Source organism: Macrobrachium nipponense, chromosome 38 (assembly GCF_015104395.2).
Source record: "Macrobrachium nipponense isolate FS-2020 chromosome 38, ASM1510439v2, whole genome shotgun sequence".
NCBI classification, from domain to species: domain Eukaryota; kingdom Metazoa; phylum Arthropoda; class Malacostraca; order Decapoda; family Palaemonidae; genus Macrobrachium; species Macrobrachium nipponense.
This window is the reverse complement of record NC_061098.1, coordinates 7,581,863-7,595,200: the sequence shown is the minus strand read 5'-3', so window position 1 is coordinate 7,595,200 and position 13,338 is coordinate 7,581,863. Positions and strand designations below refer to the sequence as shown.

The window sequence follows — 13,338 nt, the reverse complement described above, 5'->3', positions numbered from 1 at the left end:
TCTTGAAAACTAAGCATGTGGTGATTTTTTGAAAAAAACATTTGTTCCGACACGGCATACAAACCTTCGGTCCTTTTACAATAGGAAGATACTAGCGGCAGCTGGATAGGTCGTAAGCTTTCGAACAAGGGGTTCGGTAGTTAACTGCTTGTCCGACAGGCGCGCTGCGCGCGACTGGGAGGTAAACAAATCACTTTTGCTTTCGGCCTCACAGTGGATGGACGTGTGTGTTCGCTCTCTGCCGCTGCTCGTCGTTTGCTTTCTTGTTTGTTTGTAATTGTGTATGAAAGATTGTAAGTTACAGTATTCTCTCTTTTCATATTAATTACGCTGAATTCATTAATGATGGAATCTCCGCGCCTCGCTACCCAAGGAGACTTTGCCCGGGTACCGAAGGGCGCAAATGTGGGAAATTCAGATCTTTCCCCGAGATAGACCCTCATGTTTTGTGTGCTTCGGTGCGGCCGGGGGCGCGAATGCACCGGGCCGAGCCCTGTGATGTTTGTATGAACTGGTCGGAGGCGCAGTGGACATTGTATGAGGGCAGGAAGAAGCGAAGGCCTGCAAAGGAGTCGTCGGAAAGCTCTCCCGCGACTCCTTTGGTGACGGACACTTCGTCTTCTTTCCTGCCGCCCGCTCAACTTCCACGTCTCGCGCCTTCCCCTTCGGGGGCCGGTGTCTAGGTCCGTTCTCCTCTCCCGATGTGTCGAGTGTGGAGGAGGGCGCTAGATACCCCGACGTAGAGTTGTACTCTGGGTCCTCTATCCGCTCGTCTTCGCGCGAGCGGGTAGAGGATCCTCTAATCACCGACTTTTGCCTCCTCAGGTGCGGTTGCCGTGAAGGATGACCTCGGACAGGTGTGGGCGTCGTTGGGACTGCAGGGCGTGCGAGTGTCCAGGGGCTGCTCTACTCATCGCTGGCTCCGTGGCGGTTACGCACGCTACGGTCACAACCACCACCACGACCCCTGACAACACCTGGCTACGCGTCACCTCCTCACCTGGTGTACACCCAGCACGCGGTCTCTGTGACCCACACAACATCGGTGCAGGGGCCAGTCGCCGTAACTCGGGGGAGTGTGATGCCGCCACCTGGGTTTGCCGTGTTGCCACGACCGGACTTCATGTGCCCGAAGAGCTCGCCCCTGGACCTCCCACCGGTGCCGATGATGTCTGTGCCGCTGGTTAGACCATCTGTACCGTCCACACAGCCTGCCGTACCTGCCGTGACCACCGCTGCTGTTCCTGTTCCTGCTCCTGCCGTCTCGACTGCCGTTCCTGTGATGCTCGCACCTGCTGATGTTGTCCCTGTTCCTGGCGCCGCTGCTCCCGATGCTGTCTGTTCGGACAGGTACGTCCGGGCCCTGTTGCTTCGGCAACAGCAGCCCCGGCTCCGTCCTGGATGACAGATCTGACGTCGGTCCTGAGGAGGTTGACGAAGAAGAAGAAGAAGAGGAGGAAGGTGTCGTCGTCGTCTTCATCGTCTTCTTCGTCGTCGTCGTCGTCTGCCGCCTCTTCCCCTTCTTCTTCTAAGGCTCCCCCGCCTAAGAAGAAGAAGGTCGCCTCCCCCCCCCTAAGAAGTCTCCTTCGGGAGCTTCTAAGGGCCCGTCTCGCTCTGGTGAGACGGGGGGTTCTTCCGCTGGTCGCCCTGCTCCTTCGGGAGCAGGACCCGTCTCTTCTCCGCAAGGAAGAAGACTACGGGGCCAGAGGGGTGCCGGCTAACACCGGCACTCCTCACCTGCTGTTAGTGGTTCGGCCACGGCAGCAGGATCCGTCTCGGCCGCTCGTTCGCGAGAGGTACCGAGTGTACGGTCGCCTACCAGCGACCGTGCAGCCAGGAACCAGACCTCTGAGTCCGCTCAGCGTCAGGTTCACGGCACGGAGCGGAAGACTGGTGACAGCCGCTCACGCGACTCTCACCAGACCAGCTCTCGCTCTCACGGCGAGCGGCTGGCTACCCGGGCGGACGTGACGGTCCACGACCGGCCACGGGCTGAGGCTGGGAAGAGGTCCCCCCGTTCGCCGGCACCAGCCACGGCTGGTACCAGCGAACTGACGCACCGTGAGGATATGCACCGTCTCACCGTGACAGTGGAGCTCGCCGGTCGCCTGACCGTCGCTCTCTACAGAGAGCGATCGGGTACGGCGACCAGCACCAGCTCCTCTGACACACGAGACCTGGGCCGCTGTTCTCGGTCCAGCCGTTCTCCACAGCGAGACGGCTCGACTAGGTCTGCAGCTCGATCGCCACCGCGGGTTGGCGATCGCCTGCAGTCCTCCAAGCCCGCTGGTTCTGCCAGTGAGCGAGGAGAGAGCGTCAGGTCTGCCTCTCCCATACCTTCAACCTCCTCGGGTTACACCGGGAGGGGCGAGGTATTGAGGAGTGATCGTGAGGGGTGCGCCCCTCAGGATCCCGCCACGTCGTCGTACGTACCAGGCTCGGTTCTCGGACCAGCCAGGTCGTTACGCACAGGTGGTTGGAGGAGACCCAGAGGGGGCTGTCGCTGCTCCTCTCCTTGAGGGAGGAGGGTCTCGGGAGGTACTCCTGTTCGAGGGACTGGACGGTCCTACTCCACAGGATGCTATCACACCCGAGATCCAGAGGAACTTTGCCGAGGTTATTGCGCTGATTCGTCAGCACAACGACCTCGGGGAAGGATCGCCGCTCCCACCATCCGAGCCCACGTCCCGGCTCGAGTCGTTCTGGGGCCCGAAGAGGGAACCCAGACCGACGGTGGGTTTGCCGCGTTCCGAGCTTGCGGACTCAGTGCTGGACCAGGTTGAATCGCTTGTCTCCGGACAAGACGGTTCGCTCAAGTCTGGCAGGTCGAGCAAGCTGCTTCCACCTCCTCTGCTACGACAGCGGCGGTTTTACGTGCCATCTGAAGACCCGATGCCGCCCAAACAGGTGACCCCGGAGTTAGCTAGGCTGACTCCGGGTGTGTCTCTGCAACAGCTCCTGTCCGAGAACCTGTGGTTCTCGCAGCAAGAGGCACTCGGCCTGGAATCTACCGCCATGGCAGCTTTCCAGGCCGTCTCCTGGCTAGATCTGTGGTCCCTCACAGTATCTAAGGTCGCAGCCAACTCCGGGGGAATTTCTCCCGAAGAAGACTCGGCCTTCAGGAGACTTTGCCAGTCTGGGGGAAGAGCCATCTCCTTCCTTGCCCACCAGACGGTGAACCTGTGGGCCAACCTGGTTCTCCGACGAAGGGACGCTGTCCTTACTCGGGTTTCCAGGGCGGTCCGGGCGTGAGGCGGCGTTGGGGCTTCGAAACGGACCTCTACGGAGTTCCACGTCTCTCTTCCCAGGAGAGATGGTGGACGCTGCGGTGGACAGACGGCGCACTGAAGACAGTGACCGTCTGGTTCACCAGGCAGTCTCGAAGGCTTCTGGGCAGCCTCGGACTGCGGCCAAGTCTAAGAGCTCGGCTAGCGCTTCCTCGGCTGCTAAGACGGTTGCTGCGTCGAAGCCCCGAGGAATGACTCTGTCTTCTTCAACTTCTGGCAAGGGGGGCCGTAACCAGCCCTCCTCCCAGCCCTCCTCATCCCGTGGAGGCTCTGGGAAGAAGTCGAAGAAAGGGGGGAAACGCTAGGGAACGGCGTTCCCCCTCACCTGCTGCCGGAAGTGGGGGGGTGCCTGGCCAGCCATTGGGGCAACTTGGCAGCGCTACGGCGCCGAGACCTGGAATTGTAGATGTCCTTCGGGAGGGATATCTATTACCCTTCGAATCTCGGCCACCCCTCACCTCCAACCCGGTCCAACAGCAGTCGTACGTCCCCGGTCACCGAAGGACGTAGCACTCAGACAGGAGATCAAGACCATGCTGAGCAAGAGAGCTGTAGAGATCGTCACGGATCAGTCACCGGGCTTTTACAGTCGACTCTTCCTGGTGAAAAGTCTACGGGAGGCTGGCGCCCGGTGATAGATCTCTCTCCCCTGAACCGGTTTGTTCGCCAGACCCGGTTCACGATGGAGACGGCACGCTCAGTGCTCGACTCCATCAGGAGAACGATTTCATGCTTTCAGTGGACTTGAAGGATGCGTATTTCCAAATACCCATTCATCAGTCCTCCAGAAAGTACCTCCGCTTCATCCTCGACGGGACGGTGTACCAGTTCAGGGCACTGTGCTTCGGTCTCTCAACCGCCCCACAGGTGTTCACGCGAGTGTTCACTCTGGTGTCTGCTTGGGCCCATTCGCACGGGATACGTCTGATGAGGTATCTCGACGATTGGTTAGTCCTGGCGAGCTCCCGCTCGCAGTTGCTACAGGACAGGGATCGGCTGCTCGAGTTCTGTCGCGATCTGGGGATCGTTGTGAACTTCGAGAAGTCCGATCTCGAGCCCAAGCAGAGGATGAAGTACCTGGGTATGCTGATCGACACGGTAGCAGGGGCGAGTCTTCCCCGCGGACTCGCGGATCAGCAGATTCAGAGAGGCAGCCAACCAGTTCCTGTCTCGGCAGGAACAGGTAGCTCAGCGATGGCAAGTCGTGATCGGACACCTGTCGTCACTCGAGAAGTTAGTCCCTCACGGGCGTCTTCACCTGCGGTCTCTTCAATGGAGACTAAAGGAGAGTTGGTCACAGGCGACGGATCCCCCAAGCTTTCCAGTGTCACTGACACAGGAGGTGAGGCAGGACCTAGCCTGGTGGCTCGACGACAGGAACCTCTTAAGAGGAGTGCCTCTGCGCACTCCCCCCCCCCCCCGGACATGGCAGCTGTTCTCAGACGCATCGACCGAGGGTATGGGGCGCACACCTGGAGGAGTTGCTGACTTCAGGAGTGTGGGACGAGAACGACAAGCACCTTCACATCAATGTACTGGAACTCAAGGCAGCGTTCCTCGCTCTCCAAGAGTTTCAGGACCGCTTGATGGGACACTCAGTGGTGTTGATGTGCGACAACACCACGGTGGTGGCTTACGTCAACAAACAGGGGGGGGGGGGCCTAGTGTCTCTCCCGTTGTACCAGTTGACACGGCAGGTGCACGAGTGGGCTCAGGCACACTCAATAGAGCTGTCGGCACGCTACATTCCATGGAAGAGGAATGTAGTAGCAGACACGCTCAGCCGTCGGGATCAGGTGATAGGGACCGAATGGTCTCTACACCAGGACGTGGCGGAAAGGCTCTTCGACCTGTGGGGGCGACCAGTCGTGGATCTGTTCGCCACCCGGCACAACAGGAAGCTCCAGGTGTTCTCGGCCGTGCCGGACCCATGGGCAGCTGCAGAGGACGCTCTTCAACACCCGTGGGACAAACCTCTTCGTCTATGCCTTTCTTTCCCCCGTTCAGCCTGATTCGCAAGGTGATCAGTCGAGCGCTGGTCACCCCGAATCTCAGGATGATCCTGGTGGCTACCCAAATGGCCACAGGCCATTTGGTATCCGGACCTGCTGGCTCTTCTCGCAGGAGAACCGAGAGAGATTCCCCCTTGGCACAACCTTCTCGCCCAGCCACACACGTCGAGCGGTACCACCGAGCAGTCCAGTCCCTACGTCTTCACGGCTGGCTGTTATCCACCATCTCTTGCGAACGAGAGGCTTTTCTCGTAGCGCAGCAACAGAGATGGCTGGAAACGTCCGTCAGTCCTCTGCAGCTGTGTACCAGGGGAGTGGGCCGTCTTGTGGTTGGTGTCGTAGACGGGGTCTATCTCCTCTCAGAGCCACTCTTCAGCAGGTAGCGGATTTCCTCGTTTTTCTTCGCCGAGAGAAGCTCCTATCAGTCCCCACAGTGAAAGGATACAGAGCCGCCTTGGCGCTCGTCCTGAAACTGAGGGGGTTGGACATCTCGAACTCGTTCGAGATCTCCTTGCTGATGAGGAGCTTCGAGAGGTCTTGCCCACCCAGGGAACTCAGGCCCCCTGCGTGGGACGTGACTCTCGTCCTTAGGAGTTTGACTCGAACACCGTTCGAGCCACTCCGAGAGTCGTCAGACAGGGATCTGACCCTCAAGACCCTCTTCTTGCTGGCCCTGGCATCGGCGAAGAGAGTAGGGGAACTTCATGGTCTTTCCTATGATGTACGACACTCCAGGTGATGGGGATCTGTGGACGCTCGATTTCGTCCCGACAACTTCGTTGCGAAGACTCAGAAACCGTCAGTCCCTGATGACAGGTTCGAGTCATTCACGATTCCCTCCCTATTGGACTTCACCGATAATGATGCGGATGAGATGCTGCTTTGTCCTGTGAGGGCGCTACGGCGCTATCTGAAGAGAACTCGTCACCTCACGGCCTGAGTGTCGACGCCTCTTCGTTAGCACACGGGTCACCAAGAAAGAAGTATCCAAGAACACTCTTTCATTCTGGCTGCGTGAGGTGCATCAGGAGGGCGTATGAGGCTGATGGTAGTGACGACATCCGTACGTCCCGTCCGAGAGCTCACGAAGTCAGAAGTATTGGCCCCTCGTTGGCGTTTCGCAAGAACTTCTCCGTGGCGCAGGTCCTGAAGGCAGGGGTCTGGTCTAACCAGACGACCTTTACGTCCTTCTACCTTCGGGATATTGCCCACAGGTCCTTGGATACTTTTCCTTGGGACCCGTGGTGGCTGCTCAACAAGTTGTGTAGCTAACCCAGACCCTCGCAGGCTGAACAGCATCGAGTCCTGGTGTGACTGTGTGGATGGATGTGTGAGTGAGTGAGTGACTGGCTCTCTCTTCCCATCTTTTCCTTCCCCTCTACCTGTGGGCAGAGGGCCATGGTCGTCACTACGCTGGATGAGGACGAGATGCAGGTGAGCTATATGACAGAGCCCCATCCTATCCCTTTCACTAGGGATAGGAGCAGAATATCCACCACTTCCTTCTGCAAGGGGGGGAAGTGGATGCCTACAAGAGTCAAACCCATGACTTTATATTTGCTCCTGTACAGGAACAAGTTCTTGCATTGCTGGTACTAAGAGATGCGCATGCCCCTCTCTTAGTACTCGGTCCAGAGGTCTGACCATTGATCCTGCGGTGCACACCCCGATCAATCGGACAGAGGCTTGGATCCCTCCTCGCTCTTAACGACCAGGGAAGCTTCCAAGGTAGGCGAACACCAGTCTGTTCACAAAAGACTCAGATTCCACCCACCAAGAAGTGAGTCTCTATTGTAAAAGGACGAAGGTTTGTATGCCGTGTCGGAACAAATGACAATTTGTCTAAAATTGCATTTTTCCTAACTATACAAACCTGAGGTCCTTTTACACATAGCCCCACCTCATGCCACCCCTCACTCTGCAGTTTTTGCTTGGGCCAAGCAAAAGTGATTTGTTTTACCTCCCAGTCGCGCTGCGCGCGCCTGTCGGACAAGCAGTTAACTACCGAACCCCTTGTTCGAAAGCTTACGACCTATCCAGCTGCCGCTAGTATCTTCCTATTGTAAAAGGACCTCAGGTTTGTATAGTTAGGAAAAATGCAATTTTAGACAAATTGTCATTTTTTTCACTTCCGCGCTCACTCGCGAACGCCGCCGGCATACGGGAGACGATTTTTAAAATACCGCTTCGGCGTTTAAGGGTTAACTGCTCGTGTGATAGTCGGGAGTCCTGTTGACTGGAAGGTAAACATTCATTTTGCTTAAGGCCCAGGAACAGAGTGAGGGGTGGCATGAGGTGGGACTATGTGTAAAGGACCTCAGGTTTGTATAATTAGGAAAAATACAATTTATGACAAATTGTAATTTGTTCCAAAATGTAATTCAAACCCTTGGTCCTGTACATATGGAAGACTCACTTATTGGTGGGTGGAATCAGTGTCTTATGAACAGACTGGTGTTTGTCCGACCTTGGTTCCCTCCTTGGTTGTAAGAGCAGAGGGAGGGATCCTAGCCTCTGCCCAACTGATCGGGGTGTGCACCGCAGGATCAGTGGTCAGACCTCTGGACCAAATTCATAAGAGGGAGGCAAGCATGCCTCTTATGAATAGCAAGCAAGAACTAGTTCCTACTCAAGAGCCAAATATAAGATCATGGGTTTGTCTCTTGTTGGCGTCCACTCCCCCCCTTGTTAGGGGAGTGGCGGATAACCACTCCTATCCCTAATGAAAGGGATAGCTATCCCTAATGAAAGGGATAGGACGGAGCTCAGTCGTGTTGCTTACCTGCATCGGCATCCTGTCCAGCGTAGTGACGACCGCCACCCTCTGCCTGCAGGTAGAGGTAAGAAAAGAGGAGGAAGAGAAGCCAGTCACACTCATTCACTCTTCCATTCACACAGTCTCAAAAGGATGAGATGCTATCATGTCCGGCGAGGGAACTGGGTAAGCTACACAACTTGTTGAGCAACCACCACGGGTCCCAAGGAAAAAAGTGTCCAAGGACCTGTGGGCGATATCCCGAAGGTAGAAGGATGTGAAAGTGGTCTGGTTGGCCCAAACCCCAGCCTTCAGCACCTGTGCCATGGAGAAGTTCTTGCGGAACGCAGGGGTTGGACCCAATACCTCTGACTTCGTGGGCTCTCGGACGAAGGGTAACAGTGTCGTCACTCCTATCTGAAGCATACGCCTTCCTGATCATCTCATGAAGCCAGAAAGAAAGTGTTCCTGGACACTTCCTTATTGGTAACCCCGGTGCAAACGAAGAGGCGTTGACACTCAGGCCTGGGGTGGCGAGTTCTCTTCAGAAAACGCTGTAGCGCCCTCACAGAACAAAGCAGCATCTCATCCGCATCATTGTTGGTGAAGTCCTTCAGGGAGGGGATCGTGAAGGACTCAAACTGGTCGTCCGGGACAAAATTAAGCGTCACCGATTCCCATATCCTCTCGTGTGCTTGACATCGAAAGAAAGACCATGCAGTTCCCCAACTTTCTTCACCGATGCCAGGGCCAGCAGGAAGATGGTCTTGAGGGTCAGATCCCTGTCTGGTGACACTCGGAGTGGCTTGAAGGGTCTTCGAGCCAAACTCCTAAGGATGAGAGTCACGTCCCACCCCGGGAGCTTGAGTTCCCTGGGTGGGCAAGACCTCTCGAAGCTCTTCATCAGGAGGGAGATTTCCATGGAGGTGGAAATGTCCACTCCCCGCAGTTTAAGGACTAGGGCCAGGGCGGCTCTGTAGCCTTAACTCCGGAGATGGAGAGGAGCTTCTCTCGGCGAAGGAAGACGAGGAAATCCGCTACCTGCTGAAGAGTGGCTCTGAGAGGAGAGACCTCATCCACGAAACCAACCACAGAAGACGGACCACTTCCCCTGGTACACTGCTGCAGAGGACTGTCTGAGGTACCCAGCAATCTCTGTTGTTGCTCGGCGAGAAAAGCCTCTTGCTCGCAAGAGATGGTGGATAACAGCCAGCCGTGAAGAGACAGGAACCGAACCGTTCCATGTGTGGTTGACACAGGAGGTTGTGTCGGGGGGAATCTCTCAGTGCCTTGGCGAGAAGAGGCAGCAGGTCTGGATACCAAACGGCCTGGGGCCATTTGGGTGCCACCAGAATCATCCGAAGATTCACGGTGACCAGCACCCTGCTGATCACATTGCGAATCAGACAGAATGGGGGACAGGCGTAGATGAAGAGGTTGTCCCACGGGTGTTGCAGAGCGTCCTCTGCAGCTGCCCATGGGTCCAGCACAACTGAGAAGAAAACCTTGAGTTTCCTGTTGTGCCGGGTGGCAAACAGATCCACGACTGGATGCCCCCACAGGTTGAAGAGCCTTTCTGCCACGTCTGGGTGAAGAGACCATTTGGTCCTGATCACCTGATTCTGACGGCTGAGCTTGTCTGCCACTACGTTCTTTCCTGGAATGTGTGGAATATATCTGGCTGGCAGCTATACCGAGTGAGCTACGGCCCACTTGTGCACCTGCATCATCAACTGGTACAACGGGAGGGACACTAGGCCCCCTGTTTATTGACGTATGCCACTACCGTGGTGTAGTCGCTCATCAACACCACTGAGTGTCCCATCACCCATTCCCAGAACTCCTGGACAGTGAGGAACGCTACCTTGAGCTCCAGGACGTTGATGTGAAGGTGCTTGTCGTGATGGTTCCAAACACCTGCAGCCAGCAACTCCTCCAGGTGTGCGCCCCACCCTTCGTTCGATGCATCTGAAAACAGCAGCATCTGGGGGGGGGGGGGGAGTGCAGAGAGGCACTCCTCTTACGAGGTTCCTGTCGTCTAGCCACCAGGCTAGGTCCTGCCTCACCTCCTCCGTGAGAGGGACGGGGAGGTACGGCGGGTCTCTTGCCTGTGACCAACATTCCTTTAGCCTCCATGGAAGAGACCGCAGGTGAAGACGCGTGTGTGGGACTAACTTCTCGAGAGATGACAGGTGACCAATCAAAACCTGTCACTGCTGAGCTGGCTGCTCCTGTCGAGACAGGAACTGTCCAGCTGCCTCCCTGAACCTGCTGATCCGCGAGACTGCGGGGAAGACTCGCCCTGCTACCAAGTCGATTAGCATGCCCAGGTACTTCTGGCGAACGAATCGGTTCAAGGGAGAGAGGTGTATCACCGGGCACCAGCCCCTGATGACTTCTCCACCAGGAAAAGTCGGCTGTAGAAGCCTGGCGACTAATCCTGTACAATCTCCACAGCTTGTTTGTTCAGCATGACATCTGCCTCTTGTCGAAGCGCTACGTCCCTGGTAGAACCGTGAACGTACGTCTGCAGGTGGACCGGGTTGGAGATGAGGGGTGGCCGCGACTCGAAGGGTAGTAGATATCCCTCCTGAAGGACATCCACTATCCAGGTCTCGGCTCCATAGCGCTGCGAAGTTGCCCAATGGCTTGCCAGGCACCCCTCAACTTCCGGCGAGGGGGAATGCCGTCCTTAGCGTTTCCCCTTCGACTTCTTCCTGGATCCTCCTTGGGAAAAGGAGGGCTGATGGTCACTTCTTACAGCAGAAGTCGAAGGCTGGGTCTTCCCTCTCGGCCTCGACGAGGACGTCGTCTTAGCCGCAGAGGAAGCGCTAGCCAGGCTCCTAGGCTTAGTTGCAGTGGGTCAAGGCTGCCCAGTTGCCTTCAAGACTGCCTGGTGGACTAGGTGGTCACTGTCCTCAGTGTGCCGCTGTTCCACTGCAGCGTCCACCATCTCTCGGGAAGAGAGAGGAGGAACCCAGCACCGGTCTGTTCCTCAGACCCAGAGCTGACTCGCGCCCTGGTCACTCGAGCGAGGACTGCGTCCTGACGTCTCAGAACCAGGTTGGCCAGGTAGGAGATAGCCCTACCTCTAGACTGACACAATCCCCCGAAAGGCGGGTCTCCTTCGGGAGAGATGTTTCCCGAGGAGGCCGCAACCCTGGACACCATGAGGGACCACAGGTCCTGCCAGGAGATTGCTTGGAACGCTGCCATGGCAGTCACTTCCAAAGCCAGTGCCTCTTGCTGCAAGAACCAGAGGTCTCGGCCAGCAGGTGTTGAAGAGACACCCCCAGGGTTAGCCTAGCTAGCTCCAGGTTAACCTGTTTGGGTGGTAGCAGGGCCTCCGATGGCATGTAGAACCACCTATCGTGGTAGAGGAGGGGGTTAGCAGCTTGGTCGACCTTCCAGACCTAAGCGATCCCTCCTGTCCGGAGACGAGAGTTCACCTAGCCCAACACCGTTGCCCAAGGCTGATAGGGGCAGACCCACCTTCGTCCTGGTTTCTTTCTTAGGCCCCCAGAATGACTCCAGCCTTGATGGAGGCTTTGGGGGGAGGGAGCACCGATCCTTCCCCGAGGTCGTCGTGCTGACGAATCAGCGCAATGATCTCCGCAAACAACCTCTGGATTTCAGGAGTGACCGTGTCCTGGGGAGATGGATCATCAAGTCCATCCAGGGAAAACACTTCCCGAGATCCTCCTCCTTCCACAGGAGGAACCACAGCAGACTTCTCTTGGTCTCCTCCAACTACTTGGGCGTACGATCTAGTCAGTCCCAAGACCGTGCCAGGCTCATAGGCCCTTGCAGTGGGACCATGAGAAGTGCACTCCTCATGGTCACTCCTGATCGCCTTGCTCCTCCCGGTGTAGCCCGAGGAGGTTGAAGGGATAGGAGAGGCAGACCTGACACTCTCCCCCCTGCCTACCAGCAGAGCTGGTGTGCTGGGGGGGGCTGCAGGCGATCGCCAACCCACGGTGACGATTGAGCTGCAGGTCTAATCACGCGGTCTCCCTGGGGAGAGCCGCTGGACTGAGAACGGTAGTGACGGTTAGGAGATCAGTAGAGTCCACTGTCGTGGTGGGAGCGTGCACCGTCCTCATGACGCGTCACGGTACCTGGCCCAGCGCGATTGGGGGACCTCTTCCTCGCATCAGCCTGTGCATGGTCTGGTGGGACTGTCCTTGGGGACCGGGGATCAACACGAGAGCGATAGCTGGTCTGGCGGGAGTCGCCTAAGCGACTGCCACCAGTCTTCCGCTCCGTTCCTGGGTCCTGCAGGTGGGCAGGCTCAGAGGTCCGTACACTTGGCACCTCTCGCAAACGAGTGGCCGAGACGGTTCCCGATGGCGGGGCAGAGCCTCTGGCGCCAGGAGAAGAGGTACTGGTGGTAGCCGGTACGTCTGGTCCCCTTCTTCTTCCCTGCAGGAGGAGAGATGGGCCCCATTCACAAGGGAACAGGAGGACCAGCGGAAGTCCCGGAGTGGGACAGACCCTTAGAGGTCTCTGAGCAAGACTACTTAAGGGGGGAGGAGGCCACCTTCTTCTTCCTCAGTTGTGGGGCCTCGGAAGTCGAAGGGGAAGAGGCAGCTGAAGATGACAACACCTTCCTCCTCTTCTTCGTCAGCTTCCTCAGGACCACCGTCAGGTCCTCCATCCAGGACGGAGCTGGGGCAGTTGCCGAAGCAACAGGGCTCAGCTGCACCTGTCCGGAGGGACCTGCGGTGGGAGCAGCAACACCACGGGCTGGAGTGACGATGGCAGGAACTGGAACCGGGGCAGGTTGAGTGGGGAACTCTGGGGGCACTGAAAGTCAGGGACTGGGGCAGGGCAGCAAAACCTGACGGTGGGGTCGTCTCCTTCCTTGGCACGCATGGCAGCGGGGTCTGGACCGCAGCTGTAGGGGTCACCATCGCCATGTGCTGGGTGTAGACAAGGTGGGGAGCGGCATACCCAGGCGTTGACACCGTTCTCGTTGTTGACGTTGCTGGCCCATGCGTCACCGGCCCAGAACCATGTGCAGCCAGGTGATACAGCAGCCCCTGAATACTCGGTGTGCCCGGGAGTCCTAGTGAGTACCAGACCTGCTTGAGATCGCCACCCGCAGCAGCAGACAAACCTGAAGAGGCAAGAGTCGGGTCATTGGATGTGGGGTTCCTGCTTGCCCGGAGGGGGAGAGTTCCCACCCCGAGCGAATGGAAGACCATGAGTACAACTGAATGTTGGGGTGCCGAGCCCCCCTCTTCTACACTCGACTGGTTGAGTGAAGAACGGAATGCGACAC

General features: G+C 57.4%; 1 protein-coding gene across 1 annotated transcript in view; it reads left to right on the top strand.

The window, feature by feature from the left end:
* Positions 1–13,338, top strand: part of LOC135209593 (uncharacterized) — an 88,225-nt gene that overhangs the window by 34,386 nt on the left and 40,501 nt on the right. The gene's annotated exons all lie outside the window — the stretch shown is intronic.